Below are 19015 nucleotides of genomic sequence, written 5' to 3' on the forward strand. Positions count from 1 at the left end.
TATTGTAACTGGGGAGGAGGGACTGTAATGGAGTATATGATTTCTCTTCCTCTTTTGCATAGAAAACCCCCTCTTCTTGATTCAGGAAGGTTGGGGTGCCACTGTCTACTACCTTTTTCATTAGCTTCTTTATGCAAGGTAGGAAACAACAAACTATTAGGGCAAGAATGAATAGGATGATCAGTATGGTCATTCCCACTTGAGCCAGAATCTTCTGCCACCCACTCATCCAACTGAAATATCGGTCCCATGAGTCTGTGATACCTGAATTCTTTTTCAGTTCTACTGACAGGTCTTCTAGCTTCTTAATGGCTAATGTAACCTTACCATTCGGTCCAGTATTATCAGGAGTATAGGTACAACACGTCCCTGTACCTTCTATCATTTTACAAACGCCCCCTTTCTCTGCTAGAATCATGTCCAGGGCCATCCTATTCTGAAACGTCATAGGATGTAGGGGCTAGCTGATCAGCAATTCCTTGGAGGGCATCCCTAGTGCAGTTCACAAATCTCTGTTGGTTGTAATATATGTAATTTATCCAATCTACATACTTATTAACGGTTATTATGGGAATTAGGGTCTCGAAGCCTGCTTTAACCTGATCCCTGGCTTCGAATTCATCAGGCACCCCCCTTGGGACTGCAATGGCATCTATATACACATGAGGGTCAAAACTCCCAGGAGGAGCTTCACACTTCCTCCTGCGGCTTGGTGCTGGGTCAGAGTGTGTGTCAGGGGTGTCTTCTGCTAGGATATGGAGAGGCATAATGGCCTTTATAACGGCACATTCACCAGTCCAGGTTCCCTCTAACCTTGTCCTGAGTTTTAGGTCCCCGCAGATCCAGTATATGTCACCAAGGGACTGGGTTTGGTTTTGTACCAGCTCCCCTGGGACACTACTATAAGTGGAACAGTAACCTTTGGTAAAATTACCCAGGAACCTTCCTCTGCCCTTATAATTGGAGTAGCAGGTGATGCCCTCACCTGGCTTTGGGGTCTTGATGACTATGGAGTACTCCTTTTTCCAACTTTCACATGCAGAGTGATTGGTGCTGGTGTGTGTGAACAGACTGAGGAAGCATTCCTCACTTTCTGTGGGGATTGGGAGGGGAACAGTACCCAGATGTGGCCTAGCACTGCCACAGACATAAAAATTGGATTTATCGTGTGAATTTGCACTGTACCTCATCCATTCAAGCCAAACATTTGTGTCAGAGAACCCAGTTTCTGCGGCCATGGTGTCCTCAAAGGTGGGGTTTGCTATTGCTACCATGTCCTCCAGGGTGGAAACGTGAGGCCTGAGGGGGTTAACTACTGGATGGAGGGGTTGGGGAGGTTTCCAGTCTGTTGAATTATACATGTCTTTTAGTTGAAACTTTCCCCTTGAGCCACTATACCCGTCCCCAAAATGCAGTCCCCAGACATAGGTTTCAATGTTCGCGCGTCCTTGGTTCTTTATAGTCAAAGTAAATTTCCTATAATTATGTCCCTTACCTGTCTTCAGCAGAGTCATCCTGCTGATCAGGGATTTGCCATTCTTGTCTTTCCTTTCTAATGCACTCTGTGGTTTGTACCCCCAGTCTCTCCCCATATTCCACCCCACTGATCCCCAGTCATCCTCGAAGTGACCCTGAATTTGACAGGCTCCACAAAATTCAGCCCCTCGTAATTCACCTTAACCAAAAGTTTGCAGATGTCTATACTCCCCAGCAAAACATCTGTGTTGGTGAGTTCCTTATTAATTGTTTCTGTCTGCTTTACATTCAAACAATTTCTCCCCAGCAAGTGTGCCAGATATGGGGTCAAGATGTATAAGACCTGTGAAAGGGCAACAGGCTATACTAATAAGTTTCAGATTTACAAGGGAAAAGATAGTCATGTGGAGCCCCCCGGATGCCCAGACTACATGGGGAGCAGTGGCAAGATAGTTTGGGACTTGGTGTCATCCCTTTTCCATATGGGGTACTCCTTATACGTGGTAAATTTTTATTCAAGCGTGCCACTATTTAGACATTTGTACAATCTTGGAACTGGCGCATGTGGCACCGTGCGACCTAATGTGTGCCCACCATAAGAAGTGGGTGGATGCAGGGCGGTATATTCTAATGGTAGGCATACCACACACTTTTCTGGCAGAGATTTCTTCTTTTTTTTTTTTCATTCAGCCCACAGGCTGCATACAAAATAAAAAAGAACATAGCATACAGGTGAAACTCAAAAAATTAGAATGTCGTGCAAAAGTTCATTTATTTCAGTAATGCAACTTAAAAGGTGAAACTAATATATGAGAGACTCATTACATGCAAAGCAAGATAGTTCAAGCCATGATTTGTCATAATTGTGATGATTATGGCTTACAGCTCATGAAACCCCAAATCCACAATCTCAGAAAATTAGAATATTACATGCAATCAATAAAACAAGGATTGTACATAGAGCAATATCAGACCTCTGAAAAGTATAAGCATGCATATGTACTCAGTACTTGGTTTGGGCCCCTTTTGCAGCAATTACTGCCTCAATGCGGCATGGCATGGAAGCTATCAGCCTGTGGCACTGCTAAGGTGTTATGGAAGACCAGGATTATTTTTTTTTTTATTATACAGTATTTATAAAGCGCCAATAGTTCGCTCAGCGCTGTACATTACAAAAGGGGACAGAACATGTGACAGAACAATACCAATACAATGCAAAACATGGGGGGATTGAGGGCACTGCTCTTTCGAGCTTACAATCTAGGAGGGAGGGGACGATGGCACAGGAGGAGATAGCTGTGGGGGATGGAGTGGTAGGAAGAGTGGAGGAGGTTGGCAAGTTAGCAGGGGGTGGGGTAGGCTTCCCTGAAGAGATGGGTCTTCAGGGTGCACCTAAAGGACAGGAGAGTAGGTGATAATCTGATGGGTTGGGGCAGGGAGTTCCAGAGGATGGGTGACACCCTGGAGAAGTCCTAGAGGCGGGCATGGGAGGAGGACACCAGGGAACTAGAGAGAAGGAGGTCTTGTGAGGAGCGGAGTGTGCGTGCTGGGCGGTACTTGGATTTTAGGTCAGTGATGTAGTTCGGGTCAGTATGGTTGACAGCTTTGTACGTCAGCGTTAGGATTTTGAATTTGACCCGTTGCGCAATCGGAAGCCAGTGGAGGGATTGGCAGAGGGGGGTGGCGGAAACAGAGCAGTTGGAAAGGTGAATGAGTCCAGCAGCCGTATTTAGGATCGACTGAAGCAGGGATAGCCAGCGGCGAGGCAGGCCAGTGAGGAGGGAGTTGCCAGCGGCGTTGCTCCAGCGGCATTGCTCCAGCTCCATGCTAGGAAGGCACAAGGCTTTGAAAAGACTACCATAAGGCTACTATTCCAGCAGTCCGCACATGGCAATCCTAATAAGAGCATACTTCCACCGGTGGCAAGTTATCTTTGCTTATTTGGCTCAGTTAGCGGCTAGCAGCTGTTTAGATTTATAGAGCCTATATGGAGTTTATATTGAATGCTATATGTGCCTAGTACCCCTGTTTTTCAGGGAATTTTTTGGAAATCCTCTTTAGAGGAATATATTTACTCTATGTCACACATGTGCTGAACGCTGTGAAGTAGTCATATCCTTAAGGAACCGCTTTACTCTCTCAGTTTGAGCAATTTTTGTAAACCCTTCACTGGGTATATAGACTCAGGTATATACTGCCTGCTACATATATAATACTCTTTTTTGGAATTTATATATTGAGACTACCTGGCTTCCCACTCATATATTCACTATTGCTAAGCAGAAAGGACCTGATCTTATTTCAAGTCGACGTGAAGTCCTCTTGATCTTCATTGATGGTAATATATACCTTTATTTTGTTTTTTATTATTCAGGGATTCTGCTTGATATTCATGATCTATATCTTTATATATATCTCTAGAATCACTTGTTACTGTGGACTTTGTTTCACTTGGGGTGGTTACCCAGGAAGTCTCTACATTCATCATGTTGGTATGACAGCGTAGCTATTGAGAAGGTAATGGAACTATTAGTTCACTTTAGCATGGGGCAGCTTTAGTGCGATTTTTGTGAAATTTAAGTTTTTCATTACTATATCTTTTTGTTCTAGTTTCCATTCCTAGGAAGTTACTCTACATATCCTGGTATATACCAAGAATACGTCTGAAGAATGTATGCCTAATCTAAATACAAGATTGAATCATATGGAAATCTAGGATCATATAGGTGGATAAAACCCCATTGCCTTACATGGTTCCCTATGTGCCAAATATCACCCAGAAATGAGGACGCCAAGTGCTTTTAAATGATTTTATTTGTCTGATATGTTCTGTATACTTCTGTTTAACCTCCCTATGATCTATGTGATCAAATAAAGTACTGTTTGTAACTACTGAATATATATTACTCCGCGTGGATCTTTAAGTAACCACTTTTTTTCTGGGGGGTGTTGACCTTGTCACACTCCCATATTTTCTATTATGTATTCCCGGTTTATAAATCCACACTTTTATGACAAGTGAGTCGGAGATAGTATTAGGACACAAATTATTTGTGTTATTACAGGTGGCTTTTCTTTCTTATTTTCTTGATATGTCACTCAGTAGGTGTGTGATTCGGGCGGAGACCGAGGGGGTGAGGTGGGGGGTTGAGAGAGATTTGTGTGTCGTCAGCATAGAGGTGGTAGTTGAAGCCGTGAGAGTGTATGAGTTGGCCAAGGGAGGAGGTGTAGATGGAGAAGAGAAGGGGCCCGAGGACGGAGCCTTGAGGGACCCCAACAGAGAGGGGGAGTGAGGGGGAGGTGGTAGCATTATAGGTAACGCTGAAAGAGCGTTGTGACAGGTAGGATGAGAACCAGGAGAGAGCAGAATCTCTGAGGCCAAGGGAGTGTAGTTTTTTGAGGAGGAGGGGGTGGTCGACTGTGTCGAAGGCCGCAGAGAGGTCAAGGAGTAGGAGCACTGAATAGTGACCATTAGCTTTGGCGGTTAGCAGGTCGTTGGAGAGTTTGAGTAAGGCAGTTTCGGAGGAGTGTAGGGGGCGGAAGCCGAACTGTAGGGGATCAAGGAGGTTGTTGTCATCGAGGTGAGAGCATAGGTGGGTGTAGACTAGGCGCTCGAGGAGTTTAGATGTAAATGGGAGCAGGGAGATGGGTCTGAGGTTGTTCGAGTCATTGGGGTCCAGGGAGGGCTTTTTAAGTATGGGGGTGATGTGTGCGTGTTTCAGAGGGGAGGAGAGGGAGAGATTGAAGATGTGGGTGAGGGAGCGTAGGATGGAGGGGGAGGGAGGTCGTAGGAGTTGTGAAGGGATAGGGTCGAGGGGGCAGGTGGTGAGGCGGGCATCAGAGAGGATCTTGGAGACTTCCTCGATGGTAGTAAGGTCAAAGGTGCGGAGTGTTGGGGGAGCTTCAGTATGAGGAATGTAGGGTGGGGTGGAAGTGGAGGTCAGAGCAGTGGTGGGGCCGTGGGAGAGGGGTGATGAGGGGGTAGCTGAGTGAGGGGGAACGGGGTTGGAGGGAGTTTGAGCAGCGACGAAGTCCCTGCGGGTTATGTCGAGGGGGAGGGGGGATGAGGGGGTAGCTGTGTGAGAGGGGACGGGTTGAGAGGGCGTGTGATTTGCGGCGATGTCCTTGCGAATTGTGTCAATCTTGTTTTTGAAGTGATTGGCAGTCTCAAGGGCAGTGAGTGAGGTGCTGGGTGGAGGTGGGGGTGGCGAGAGTAGAGAGTTGAAGGTGGAGAAGAGTCGGCGAGGATTGGAGGAGAGGGCCTTGATGAGGGTCAGGAAGTAGGCTTGTTTGGCTGTGTGGAGGGAGGAGGTGTAGGTGTGGAAGGCAGATTTGTAGCGGGTGAAGGCTTGTTGGGATTTGGTTTTGCGCCATAGTCGCTCCAGGGCACGACTGTGTCGTTTGAGGGTTTTGGTGTGATCAGTCTGCCAGGGCTGGAGCGGTCGGGGTCTGATGTTGCGTGTGGTTAAAGGTGCTAGTGAGTCAAGGGTTGTTGACAGCGCGTTGTTGTAGGCAGTCATAGCCAAGTCGGGGCAGGACAGGGGGAGGATGCTGTCATGGAGTTGATCAGCTGCAGAGTGGAGGGGGGCAGGGTTAAGGTTGCGGAGGTTACGGCTGGTAGTAGTGTGACATTTGGAGGGGTAGGTGTTGGAGGACGAGGAGATAGAGAAGGTAATCAGGTTGTGGTCAGAGAGAGGGAAGGGGGTGTTAGTGAGGTTGTGGGGCGCGCAGTGGTTGGAGAAGACAAGATCAAGGATATTACCGTTAGAGTGGGTGGTGGATTGTATGTACTGTGCAAGTGCAAAGGAGGAGGTTAAGTGGGAGAGATGGGATGTGTCCGGGTTGTCGAGGTTGACAGGAATGTTGAAATCCCCAAGGATGATGGTGGGTAGCTCAGAGCAGAGGAAGAAGGGTAGCCAGGAGGAAAAGTCATCCAGGAAGCGGGATATGGATCCAGGAGGCCGGTATATCACAGCAATCTTCAGGGGGGGTTGGGGAGAATAGTCGGACACAGTGGGCTTTGAAGGAGGAGAAGGATAGGGAGGGGGTGTTTGGGAGGACTCGGAAGGTGCTCTGCGGTGACAGGAGCAGACCAACCCCACCACCTTTACGACCGCTAGGCCTGGGTGAGTGGGTCCAGGTGAGACCTCCGTAGGAGAGTGTAGCAGGGGAGGTAGAGTCAGTGGCCTGGATCCAGGTTTCCGTAATCGCTAGGAGGTTGAAGGAGCGGGAAACAAATAGGTCGTGGATGGCGGTAAGCTTGTTGCACACCGATCGGGCGTTCAGGAGTGCACATCCTTCAATAGCGGCCTTCAGCTCTTCTGCATTGTTCAGTCTCATGTCTCTCATCTTTCTCTTGGCAATGCCCCATAGATTCTCTATGGGGTTCAGGTCAGGAGAGTTTGCTGGCCAATCAAGCACAGTAATCCCACGGTCATTGAACCAGGTTTTGGTGCTTTTGGCAGTGTGGGCAGGTGCCAAGTCCTGCTGGAAAATGAAGTCAGCATCCCTATAAAGCTCATCTGCGTAAAGAAGCATGAAGTGCTCCAAAATCTCCTGGTAGACAGCTGCGTTGACCCTGGACTTAATGAAGCACAGTGGACCAACACCAGCAGATGAGATGGCTCCCCAATTCAACACAGACTGTGGAAACTTCAGACTGGACTTCAAGCATCTTGCAGTGTGTGCCTCTCCATTCTTCCTCCATACTCTGGGTCCTCTGTTTCCAAATGAGATGCAAAAGTTGCTTTCATCAGAAAAGAGGACTTTGGACCACTGAGCAACAGACCAGGTCTCTTTTTCTTTAGCCCAGGTAAGACGCTTCTGACGTTGTCTGTTGTTCAGGAGTGGCTTGACAAGAGGAATACGACATTTGAAGCCCATGTCCAGGATCTGTCTGTGTGTGTGTGTGGTGGCTCTTGATGCACTGACTCCAGCCTCAGTCCTCTCCTTGTGAAAGTCCCCAACACTTTTGAATGGCCTTTTCCTGACAATCCTCTCCAGGCTGCAGTCTTCCCTTCTGCTTGTGCACCTTTTTCTTCCACACTTTTCCCTTCCACATAACTTTCTATTAATGTGCTTTGATACAGCACTTTGGGAACATCCAACTTCTTTTGCAATTACCTTTTTGAGGCTTTCCCTCCTTATGGAGGGTGTCAATGATGGTTTTCTGCACAACTGTCAGGTCAGCAGTCTTTCCCATGATTGTGATTCCTAATGAACCAGACTGAGAGACCATTTAAAGGCTCAGGAACCCTTTGCAGGTGTTCTGGCTTAATTAGCTGATTAGAGTGGGACACTTTGAACCTAGAATATTGCACCTTTTCACAATATTCAAATTTTCTGAGATTGTGGATTTGGGGTTTTCATGAGCTGTAAGCCATAATCATCACAATTATGACAAATCATGGCTTGAACTATCTTGCTTTTCATGTAATGAGTCTATCTCATATATTAGTTTCACCTTTTAGGTTGTATTACTGAAATAAATTAACTTTTTGCACGATATTCTAATTTTTTGAGTTTCACCTGTATATACACAACAAGGACCAGAGACGTACTGGACTTTGAATAGTTTTTACCAGGATGATGCCTACAGCTGCAGGCATCATCCTAGTATCGTTTTTTTCAGCTGGTGATCAGCTTTCATGTAAAGGCAATCCTAGTGGCTAATTAGCTGCAGGATTGCTTTTACAAGCAGCGGGAGATGATGACCCCCTCCCTCGCTGCCATCCACGACCTTCTCGGGCAGTCCCGTTCCATCGGGGGAACCTGAGAATGCAGCCAGTGTTTCTGCCAGCTGACCATAAAGCTGATTGGAGACCAGAATGGTGCCAATCATCTCTATAGTCTAAGAAATTGGAAGCTACGAGCATTTCATCACTTTTGTAGTATATTAACAGTGCCATTTGTAAATTGGCAAAGTATCTGATCACACTGATCTTGGTTTGATTAGATAATGTAAGGGCAGAGGAGATATCTAGAGTCTGATAGACCCCAGATTTATCAAAAAAGAATATATGACAATGCCCATTGAAGTTATAGGGGATATTTGTATTCCCTGTGATAGCATTAACCACTTTAAGTCCGGACACTTTTACCCCCTACCTGTCCAGGCCAATTTTCACCTTTCAGCACGATCACACTTTGAATGACAATGGCGCGGTCATGCAACACTGTACCCATATGTATTTTTTAGCTTTTTTGAGACAGATAAAGCTTTATTTTGGTGGTATTTATTCACCACTGGGATTTTTATTGTTTTGCTATATAAATGAAAAATATAGCAAAAAAGTGTTTTTCTTACAAATTTTTGCAAATAAATAATATTTCATCGTAAATCTTGGCCAAAATGTATTCAGTTATCTTTTTAGTAAAAAAACAATAACCCAAGTTAGTTTATAACCAAAAATTTTTCACATTTTTATTTTTTTTATATTATTTGTTTTTTGTTTTTTTACATACTGTCACCATGGTGATACTGTACTACTTGTGGGGGGTGATGAAGATTTTTTTTTTTACACTGATTTCTTTTACACCCATAAAGGCTGTAAAAGCAACAATTTCTCCTTCTCTCTGGCTGCATTGTTGCAGCCATTGAGAAATACCGTGTGAGCTGTGATTGGTCATGAATAGCCTTGCTGTGAATAGCCTTGTACCATGTGACCTCTGTGATCATTCACAGATTTCACATGTAGTAAGCAATGATGTCAGACGTGATATCTTGCTTACTACTATTCATGTGATCACTGATTGGCCAATCAGTAATCACATGATTGGAAACTCGCACAGAGGTCCCGTACAATGATCGGTGTTCCACTGTGCCCAGAGGATACAGCGGGCACCGGATTGTAGTGCTGCACGCTCCAAGGGAGCACGTACAAGCAGGGGGTGGGGAGGCCATTCATAAACAACCACCCGCCCCTGCACTGCCACCACCCAGCCATTTATATACAACGGCCGGACGGAAGGTGGTTAAAAGTGATTAAAAAAAATAAAAATGAAAGGGACAGTGTAAAAATAATTTAAAAAATCAATAACTTAAAAAAAAAGTACTCTCGCCCCCCCTTCCCCCACGTGCATACCTGCGTGCGAGAGCGTTGACCCTATGCCGGTATGTAAACAGCAGTTGCACCATGCATGTGAGGTATCGCCGTAAACATCAAATCAAGGTCAGTAATTCTAACACTAGACCTCTTCTGTAAATTATTATTATTATTATACAGTATTTATATAGCGCTAAAAGGTTTGCTCAGCGCTGTACATTATAGTGGGGGACAGAACATGAGACAATACAGTAACAAAACACGAGGGATTCAAGGTCCCTGTTCTTTCGAGCTTACAATATAGGAGGGAGGGGATAGTGGTACAGGAGGAAGTGGCTGTGGGGGATCGAGTGGTAGGAGGAGTGGAGGAGATTGGCTGTTAGGTGAGGGCGGGGTAGGCTTCCCTGAAGAGATGGGTTTTCAGGGTGCGCCGAAAGGTGAGGAGGGTAGGTGACAGTCTGATGGATTGGGGTAGTGAGTTCCAGAGGATGTGGGAAGTCCTAGAGAAGTCCTGCAGTCGGGCGTGGGAGGTGGAGACCAGGGAGCTAGAAAGTAGGAGGTCTTGTAAGGAGCGAAGATTACGGGTAGGGTGGTATTTGGGTATCAGGTCAGTGAGGTAGTTTGGGGCAGTATTATGAATGGCTTTGTATGTCTGTGTTAGTAGTTTGAATTTAATGCGTTGGTCAATCGGGAGCAAGTGGAGGGAATGACAGAGGGGGGTGGCAGAAGCGGAGCAGTTGGGAAGGTGGATGAGTCTGGCCGCTGAGTTCAGGATAGACTAAAGCGGGGATAGTCTGCGATGAGGTAGGCTGGTGAGAAGGGAGTTGCAGTAGTCCAGACGTGAGACAATAAGGGAGTGAATGAGTTGTTTAGTAGTGTCTGGGGTTAGGAACAAACGTATTTTGGAGATGCTGCGGAGGTGGAGCCTGCATGAGTTTGCCAACAATTGGACATGGGGTAGGAAGGACAGGTTTGAGTCTAGAGGGACACCTAGGACTTTGGCTTGCGGGGTGGGACTGATGGTGGCGTTTTGGTCGTGATGGAGAGGGGGGGGGGGGGTACGGGCTGGGGGGAAAATCAAGAGCTCAGTTTTGGAAAGGTTCAATTTGAGTAAATGGAGCGACATCCAGTCTGATATGTTGTTCAGTGGGTGGGTGATACGGGTGGAGACTGAAGGGGTGAGATGAGGGGTGGAGAGGTAAATTTGCGTGTCATCGGCATAGAGGTGATAGTTGAAGCCGTGGGAGTGTATCAGTTTGCCGAGGGAGGAGGTGTAGATGAAGAAGAGAAGGGGCCCGAGGACCAAGCCTTGGGGGACCCCAACAGAGAGGGGAAAAGAGGGGGAGGTGGTAGCATTATAGGTAACGCTGAAGGAGCGTTGGGATAGATAGGAGAGCCAGGAGCGGATTCTCTGATGCCGAGGGAGTGTAGTTTGTTAAGGAGGAGGGGGTGGTCGACTGTGTCGAAGGCCGCGGGAAGGTCGAGGAGTAAGAGGACTGACTAGTGGCCATTAGCTTTGGCGGTTAGCAGGTCATTAGTGATTTTGAGTAGGGCGGTTTCGGTGAAGTGTAGGGGACGGAAGCCAGACTGTAGTGGATCGAGGAGGTTGTTGTCAGTGAGGTGGGCGCTTAGGCAATTGTAGACTAAGCGCTCAAGGAGCTTGGAAGTAAATGGCAGCAGGGAGATGGGTCTAAGGTTGTTCAGGTTGGTGGGGTCCAGAGAGGGTTTTTTGAGCATGGGGGTGATGTGCGTGTACTTTAGGGGGGAGGGGAATGCGCCAGTAGAGAGGGAGAGATTGAAGATGTGGGTGAGGGAGCGTAGGATGGAGGAGGAGGGTGACCGGAGGAGTTGTGTGGGGACAATGTCAAGGGGACAAGTGGTGAGGTGGGCTTCTGAGAAGACCTTAGTGACCTCCTCAGTGGTTGCAAGGCTGAAGGAGCAGAGTGTTGGGGAGGTTATAGTGTGCGGGACGTTAGGTGTGGTGGGGGGTAGGGCGGTTGCGAGGTCAGAGGAGGTAAGAGTTGGTGGGGTTGTGGTGGGAGGGAGGCTAGGTGGGGAGGTAGGTTGAGCATTGGCGATGTCCTTGCGGATTGTGTCGATCTTATTTTGGAAGTGATTGGCAATCTCGTGGGTGGTGAGTGAGGTACTGGGTGGGGGTTAAGAGAGTAGAGAGTTGAAAGTGGAGAAGAGCCGGCGAGGACAGGTGGAGAAGGTATTGATGAGGGTTACGAAGTAGGCTTGTTTGGCGGCGTGGAGGGAGGAGAAGTAGGTGAGGAAGGCAGATTTGTAGAGGGAGAACGCTCGAGGGGATCTGGTTTTGCACCATAATCGCTCCAGCGCATGACTACGTCGTTTAAGATTTTTAGTGTGGTCGTTCTGCCAGGGTTGAAGCGGTAGGGGTCTAATGCTACGTGTGGTTAGGGGTGCTAAGGAGTCTAAGGCAGCTGACAGTGAGTCATTATACGCAGTAGTGGCCAGGTCAGGGCATGACAGTTTAAGGATACTGTCGTACAGACGGTCAGCTGCAGAGTGGAGAGGGGCCGGGTTCAGGTTGCAGAAGTTACGGCTGGGGATGGTTTGACGTTTTGGGGGGAGGCGTTATAGGACGGGGAGATGGAGAACATAATGAGGTTGTGGTCAGAGAGAGGGCAAGGGGTGTTTGTGAGGTTGTGGAGGGTGCAGAAATGGGAGAAAACGAGGTCCAGTGTATTCCCATTGGTGTGGGTGGAGGACTGTGTGCACTGTGTGAGTGCAAAAGAAGAGGTTAAGTGGAGGAGTTGGGATGTGGCCGGGTTGTTGACATTGATAGGGATATTGAAATCTCCAAGGATGATGGTGGGTAGCTCAGAGGAGAGGAAGAAGGGCAGCCAGGCGGAAAAGTCATCAAGGAAGTGGGATATGGGTCCAGGAGGCCGATAGATTACTGCAATTCTCAGAGGGGTGGGAGAGAAGAGTCGGATGCAGTGGGCCTCGAAAGAGGAGAAGGATAGAGAGGAGGGGTTTGGGAGGACCTGGAAGGTGGTCAGCGGTGACAAGAGCACACCAACCCCACCACCTCTACGTCCGCTCGGTCTGGGTGAATGGGACCAGACGAGACCTCCATAGGAGAGTGCCACAGGGGAGGCGGAGTCAGTGGCTTGGATCCAGGTTTCGGTGACCGCTAGGAGGTTGAGGGAGTGGGAGATAAAGAGGTCATGGATGGCGGTGAGCTTGTTGCAAACAGATCGGGCATTCAGGAGTGCAACCGAGAGTGGAGGGATGGATGCGGGGAGGAGGGGGACAGGTATAAGGTTGAGGGGGTTGCGGCGGTTCGTGGGGGTAGGAGGGTGCCTAGTGGGTAAGTGAGGTGGAGAAGGACAAGGGTTTGGGGAAATATCCCCAGAGGTTAGGAGAAGGGTGAGGAAAGTAACATGGGAGCGGGATGTACATGAGCGCACATACCTTTCAGTCCTGGTGTTTGGGTCAGCAGGAGAGTGAAGTATCAGCAGGAGGTGATGAGAGCAGTAGTAGGGAGATGGTAGCGGTGAGGGTGAGATGTACAAGTTTTGGGGTGGAGCAGAGGGGTAAAGAAATTAGATTTTGGGAACACAAGAAAGTGATATGAAAAGGAGGAGTAGAGGGGACATATTAAAAAGGTACATGAAATGGGACTCAGAATTGCAAGAGATGTTTCCCAGGGTGTTTGCTTGCAGTCTGTCCAGCGTGCAGTAGAGTTTCTTGCTGTTGTGTCTTCCTGCTGCTTGAGTTCTCCTGCTTTAGTTCAACTGCTGTGTTTAACTGCTTCTTCTTAGCACTCCATCAACGCAGCACCCCCATCAGAGACTGTGCCCCCCCATCAGTGATCTCCCCCCATGAGCTGATCTAAATTTATAGGGAGATGCTCAAAGGAACATTCAACTCCACCCCAATTAGAAGCTGATAAGGATCACATGAATAGTGGGGGGTGTTTCTCAGGAAACAGACTACAGTCATAAAACGGGTGCAGCTAGAGGTGAGAACTGGTCAACATATACCGTTTCCCCGAAAATAAGACAGTGTCTTATATTAATTTTTGCTCCCAAAGATGCGCTAGGTCTTATTTTCAGGGGAAGACTAATTTTTCCATGAAACCCCTTTTGATCCTCCTGTGTCATTTTGATTGTTCCCTCTGATCCTCCTGTGTCATTTTGATTGCCCCCTCTGATCCTCCTGTGTCATTTTGATTGTCCCCTCTCATCCTCCTGTGTCATTTTGATTGCCCCCTCTGATCCTCCTGTGTCATTTTGATTGCCCCCTCTGATCCTCCTGTGTCATTTTAAGTGATCCCCCTCCCCCCACCCCTGTGCCACTGAACACCTTCACCAGACATCCCCCCCACCCCTTTATCAGACATTTCCCCCCTGGGGACTGTCACTGGGCTGGCTGGGGCCTGGACCTGGGCTGGAGCAGGGTCTGCCACTGACTGAGAACCTTCAGTCATCATGAGGGCGGTGTCACCAGAGACAGACAAGCACTCACCACCTTCGCCGCGTCCCGTCCGCTCTGATCCTCCTGTTCTTCTACATGCATCTCTCTCCCGCTCACTCCGACCTCCGCTCCGCCTCCACACAGCAGTGACGTCACTGGTTGCTAGACGCCAGTCGGGGCGGCCCTAGCAACCAGTTTACGGTAAATTAATTTTCATTCCGAAACAGAGCCTAGGGGGGCCTTATTTTCGGAGGGATGCCTTATATTTCACCCAGAAGGAAACCTGTAAGTAGGTCTTATTTTCGGAAGATGTCTTATTTTCGGGGAAACACGGTACACAAATATAAATACACTATTTGTTCTGAATTTAGCAGGAGTCAATGTGTTTCCTAGTTAAGAGTGGAGATAATCTAAAATGGTAGCTTGTAAAGGCTTTTAAACATTGTCTATGAATATTAAAAACGTATGCAGTTTGTCGCCGTTGCACGGATAATGCGCAGTTTTAAAGCATGTCATGCTTGGTATTTATTTACTCGGCATTCCATCATCTTTTACCAAATAATTGGCCAATATATTGTGTTTTTGTGCATTAAAAGTAAAAAAAAAAGGGTATATTTTTTAAAAATTGCGTTTGAAAAATCACGTACTATGTAACATATGTAACATAAAAAATTGCAGCACCCACCATTATCACTAGGGTGTTCGCTTTAAAAAAAATGTATAATGTTTGGGGGTTTAAATTAATTTCCTAGCAAAAAATACAGATTTTTTTTCATGTGAACAAAAAGTGTCAGAAAAGGCTTGATCTTCAGGTGGTTCGAAGAGTGAGTGATGTGTGGCATAAACTTCTAATGCTGGGCATAAAATTATCCACCCCCCAAAACTACCCCTTTTTGGAAAGTAGACACCCCAAACTATTTACTGAGAGGCATGTTGACTCAATAGAAGAATTAATTTTTTTACCACAAGTTTTTGGAAAAAGACAAACTTTTTTTTTTTTACACAAAATTGTCACCTAAATGATTTATTGTTTACACATGCCATTGGTATATGTGGAATTACTTTCCAAAATACATTCTGCTACCTCTCCTGAGTATGGGGGTACCACAAGTGAGAGACGTTTTGGCAGTCTAGACAAGTACTGGACCCCAAACCTTGTGAGAAAAAATTAGATCTGCAAAATACTCACCGTGCCTCTTTTTAAATTTCTTGGGGTGTCTACTTTCTAAAAAGGGATCCGTTGGGTGGGGGTTTGGTGCTATTCTGACATTTTAGGGCTTCCGAAACTGTGATTGGTAGTGAGGAAGTGAAATGAGGAAGTTACACACCTTCAGGCTTTCAAAGTGGTCATTGCATTTCAGGCTCCTGTATGTGGCTAGGCTCCCAAAAAGTCTCACACATGTGGTATCCCCATACTTGGTAGAAGTAGTAGAATGCATTTTGGGGTGTAATTCCACATATATCCATGGCTTGTGTGAGAAATATATCATTTAAATGACAACTTTGTGCAAAAAAACAAAAATGTTTTTTGTCATATTCCAGAAACTTGTGGGAAAACAATACATCTTCCATGGACTCAATATGCCTCTCAGCAGATAGCTTAGGGTGTCTACCTTCCAAAAAGGGGTCATTTGGAAGTGTTTGTACTATCCTGGTATTTTAGCACTTCAAGAAATGTGATGAGCAGTCAGAATGTAAAAGTTGTGTAAATTCCATTATCTATACCATAGTTTGTAGATGCTATAACTTTCACACAAAGCAATCAATATAGATTTGTTGGGATTTTTTTAACCAAAAACATGTAGCAGAAAACATTTTTGCATAAATTTATGATGAAATTTTTTTTTTGGGATATTTTTTATGACAGAAATGAGAATACATTGTTTTTTCAAAAAATATATTTTTTTCAAAACTCTTTGTTTATAGCGACAAAAATAAAAAAAGCACAGGTGATCAAATACCACCAAAAGAAAGCTCTATTTGTGTGAACAAAAAGGACATAAATTTCTTTTATGTACCGTATTGCATACTCGTGCAATTCTCAGTTAAACTAGTGCAGTGTTGTATAGCAAAAAAATTGCGTAAATTGCAGTATCTATACCATAGTTTGTAGAAGCTATAACTTTCACACAAACCAATCAATATACACTTATTTGGATTTTTTTACCAAAAACATGTAGCGAAATACATTTTGGCTTAAATTTTATAACTGACTTTGAGTTTACTATATATTTTTCATAGCCAAAAGTAAAAAATATAGTTTTTCTTAATGTTTTTTTGTTTATAGCGCAAGAAATAAAAGTGCACAGGTGATAAAATACAACCGAAAGAAAGTTCTATTCGTGTGAAAAAAGGACTTAAATTTTGTTTGGGTACAGCCTTGCACGACTGCGCAATTATCAGTTTAATTAGTGCAGTGCAGAGCAGCAAAAAGAGGGCTGGTCATTAAGGGGGGTAAATCCTCTAGAAAGCAAGTGGTTAAAGGGGTTATTCTTCCAGATATATTGGTTCTCCCACAAACCCATTGTTAAGTTAGCGTAACTGGAGCGAAATTGGCTCCCATAGCAGTTTCTTGCTTTTTTAAGCAGTAGTCACCGTCAAAGGCAAAATAATTACGTTCCAGGCAAAATGTAGTAGCTGTGAGGAGGAAATTAATTTGTTCGGTGTTTAAATACTGATCTTCCATTAGAAAATGTGACACGGCTCGTAGGCCTACCGCATGGGGAATCGATGTATAGAGGGAACTGATGTCTAATGATGCCCATGGATAGGATGGTTCCCATGAATAAGGTTTCAGGAGTTCCAGCAAATGAGTACCATTTCAGATATAAGAAGGAAGAGCGTGTTCCAGAGGCTGGAGGAAATTGTCAATGTACAAGGAGTAGCTGGTAGTGATGCTCTCCATGGCAGCGACAATTGGTCATCCCGGTGGATTTTTAAGGTCATATGAATCTTGAGTAAATTATAAAAATACAGAACCTTGTAAAAATCTTTTTTAAAGGATGCCTCAGCTTTTGTGAGGGTACCTTCTGTGAGGGCCTCACGGATAATGCATTGGGACTCTTCAATGAACTGAGGTAGTGGATCTGTTTTTAGGCGGGTGTATGTGTGGCTATATGATAAGAGTCGGTGGGCTTCAGTTCCTCCTCCTTTATCTGCTGATTTGATGATAATATCAGTATTGTGACTTAGAGTGTTGAGGGCTTTTTTTCTTGGCTGGATAGGTTGGATATGGGATGTCGATGTTTGGAAGTCTATAAGTGCACATGTCGGTGACTTCGCTAAAAACTACTTGGTAGAAGGTATCCACATAAGGTCTTTTAGATTGGGTGGGATTAAAAACTGATTTTGGTCTAAAATTGGTATGTTTAATGGGAGGGGACGTAATTGAATATTGTGACCAGAGGATGGCATAATCCTCTTCACTAGTATTCCAAAGATCACATAGATCCTTAAGGACAGATTCCTCCAGGGATCCTTGTCCCCATCCTCATCTTCCGATTGGTCGCCTGCCTGGTCCGGACTTCCGTGGACTCCACGCTGGTTACAGCGCTGGTCTCCAGCGTCCTCACCGCTGACAGCTGACGGCTTCCATCTCAAGGGACTAGGGCTCTGACTGACACCATCAGCCCACCACTGACCAAGCTGAGAACTGACATACTTGCTTGCCATTCTCCTACCTTTTGTGAGTAGCTATAGGCTGTTGTATTTTAATAAATGTTTTTACTCCTCTGCACTTAGGTTGGCGCCCCCTTGTGTCCTTTTATATTTCCTACAGAGTATTGCCACTGCACTTCAATATGGACTCAAAGGACTTCATGCGATATTTTTACATTTTATACAATTTTACATGGTTTATTGTTGCCACATTTGTTTATCCAGTTTTATCTTATCATGAGTTCCCTCTCAGCGCCAATTATCCTACTGGTTCCGCGACAATGAAGATTCAGCCTGATGAAAATTAACATTGCAATGGGCCAAGGTTTCCAGATTCAGGTAAGAGCTAATTCACACATGCGCAGTGTGGATTGAAGCTCAAGTTTCACAGCTAATTGATACAGTAGTTGTTCAGCGGTTCATGTCAAGTTTACATCAGGTTCAGGACAGAATAAGCTCAGGATTGTATCCTGTTCACATATATGTGGTTTAGAAACGGTTCCCATAGAAGTCAATAGCCTGTAATCCATACCTGAACTTGAAGGCACTGCTCAAAAATCGTACATGATTCTTTTTTAAACCGCATTAAATCCACACTACCAGTGCACCAGACATACAGTTGTGTTCAAAGTAATAGCAGTCAGACATCACTAACTTGATCAATCACTGTTTTTGGTAGAAATGATATTTCTACATGGCAAATAATTTACTAGCAGGTGTAGTAGAGTAATAGAAATCCAACAGACCCAACAGTCATGACATGCATGCTGCTGATTCTGTGTAATTGAATCACTAATTGAAAGGGGCATGTTCAAAATAATAGCAGTGTGGAGTTCTATTAGTGAGGTCATTCATTCTTTGAAAAACAGGTGGCAATTATTGCCCTTATTTAAGGAAGGAAGGCAGAAAATGTTGTGCATGCTGGTTACAGTGCATTTCTCTCTGAAATTCTGAGGAAAATGGGTCGTTCCAGACCTTGTTCAGAAGAACAGCGTACCTTGATTCAAAAGTTGATTGGAGAGGGGAAAACGTATAAAGAAGTGCAGAACATTAAAATGGCAACCAAAACCTGAAAGACGTGGAAAAAAGCGGAAAAACTACCATTCGAATGGATAGAAGAATAGCCAAAATGGCAAGGACTCAGCCAACAATCAGCTCCAGGAAGATCAAAGAAGGTCTAAAGTTACCTGTGAGTACTGTTACAATTAGAAGACGCCTATGTGAAGCTAAGCTATCTGCAAGAAGCCCCCGCAAAGTCCTACTGTGGAAAAAAAGACGTGCTGAAAAGGTTACAATTTGCCAAAGAGCACATTGACTGGCCTAAAGAGAAATGGCGCAACATTTTGTGGACTGATGAAAGTAAGATTGTTCTTTTTGGGTCTAGTGGCCGG

The 19015-nt window shown here is 45.5% G+C and overlaps 1 protein-coding gene across 3 annotated transcripts in view; it reads left to right on the top strand.

Annotated features, from left to right (window-relative positions):
• Nucleotides 1-19015, top strand: part of AKAP19 (A-kinase anchoring protein 19) — a 92788-nt gene that overhangs the window by 5401 nt on the left and 68372 nt on the right. The window contains exons 2-3 of one of the 3 annotated variants that reach the window (XR_016314990.1): nt 3898-3993; nt 4087-4373. The exons of 1 other annotated variant lie outside the window; for it this stretch is intronic. The gene's annotated coding sequence lies outside the window, so the exon portion shown is untranslated. Of the gene's footprint in view, nt 1-3897; nt 3994-4086; nt 4374-19015 lie in introns of those variants that run through there. One more of the 3 variants, XR_016314991.1, reaches the window with a different exon arrangement.

This window comes from Staurois parvus, unplaced genomic scaffold, assembly GCF_062004578.1.
Source record: "Staurois parvus isolate SC_StPar_1 unplaced genomic scaffold, SC_StPar_1.0 ptg000522l, whole genome shotgun sequence".
Classification (NCBI taxonomy): domain Eukaryota; kingdom Metazoa; phylum Chordata; class Amphibia; order Anura; family Ranidae; genus Staurois; species Staurois parvus.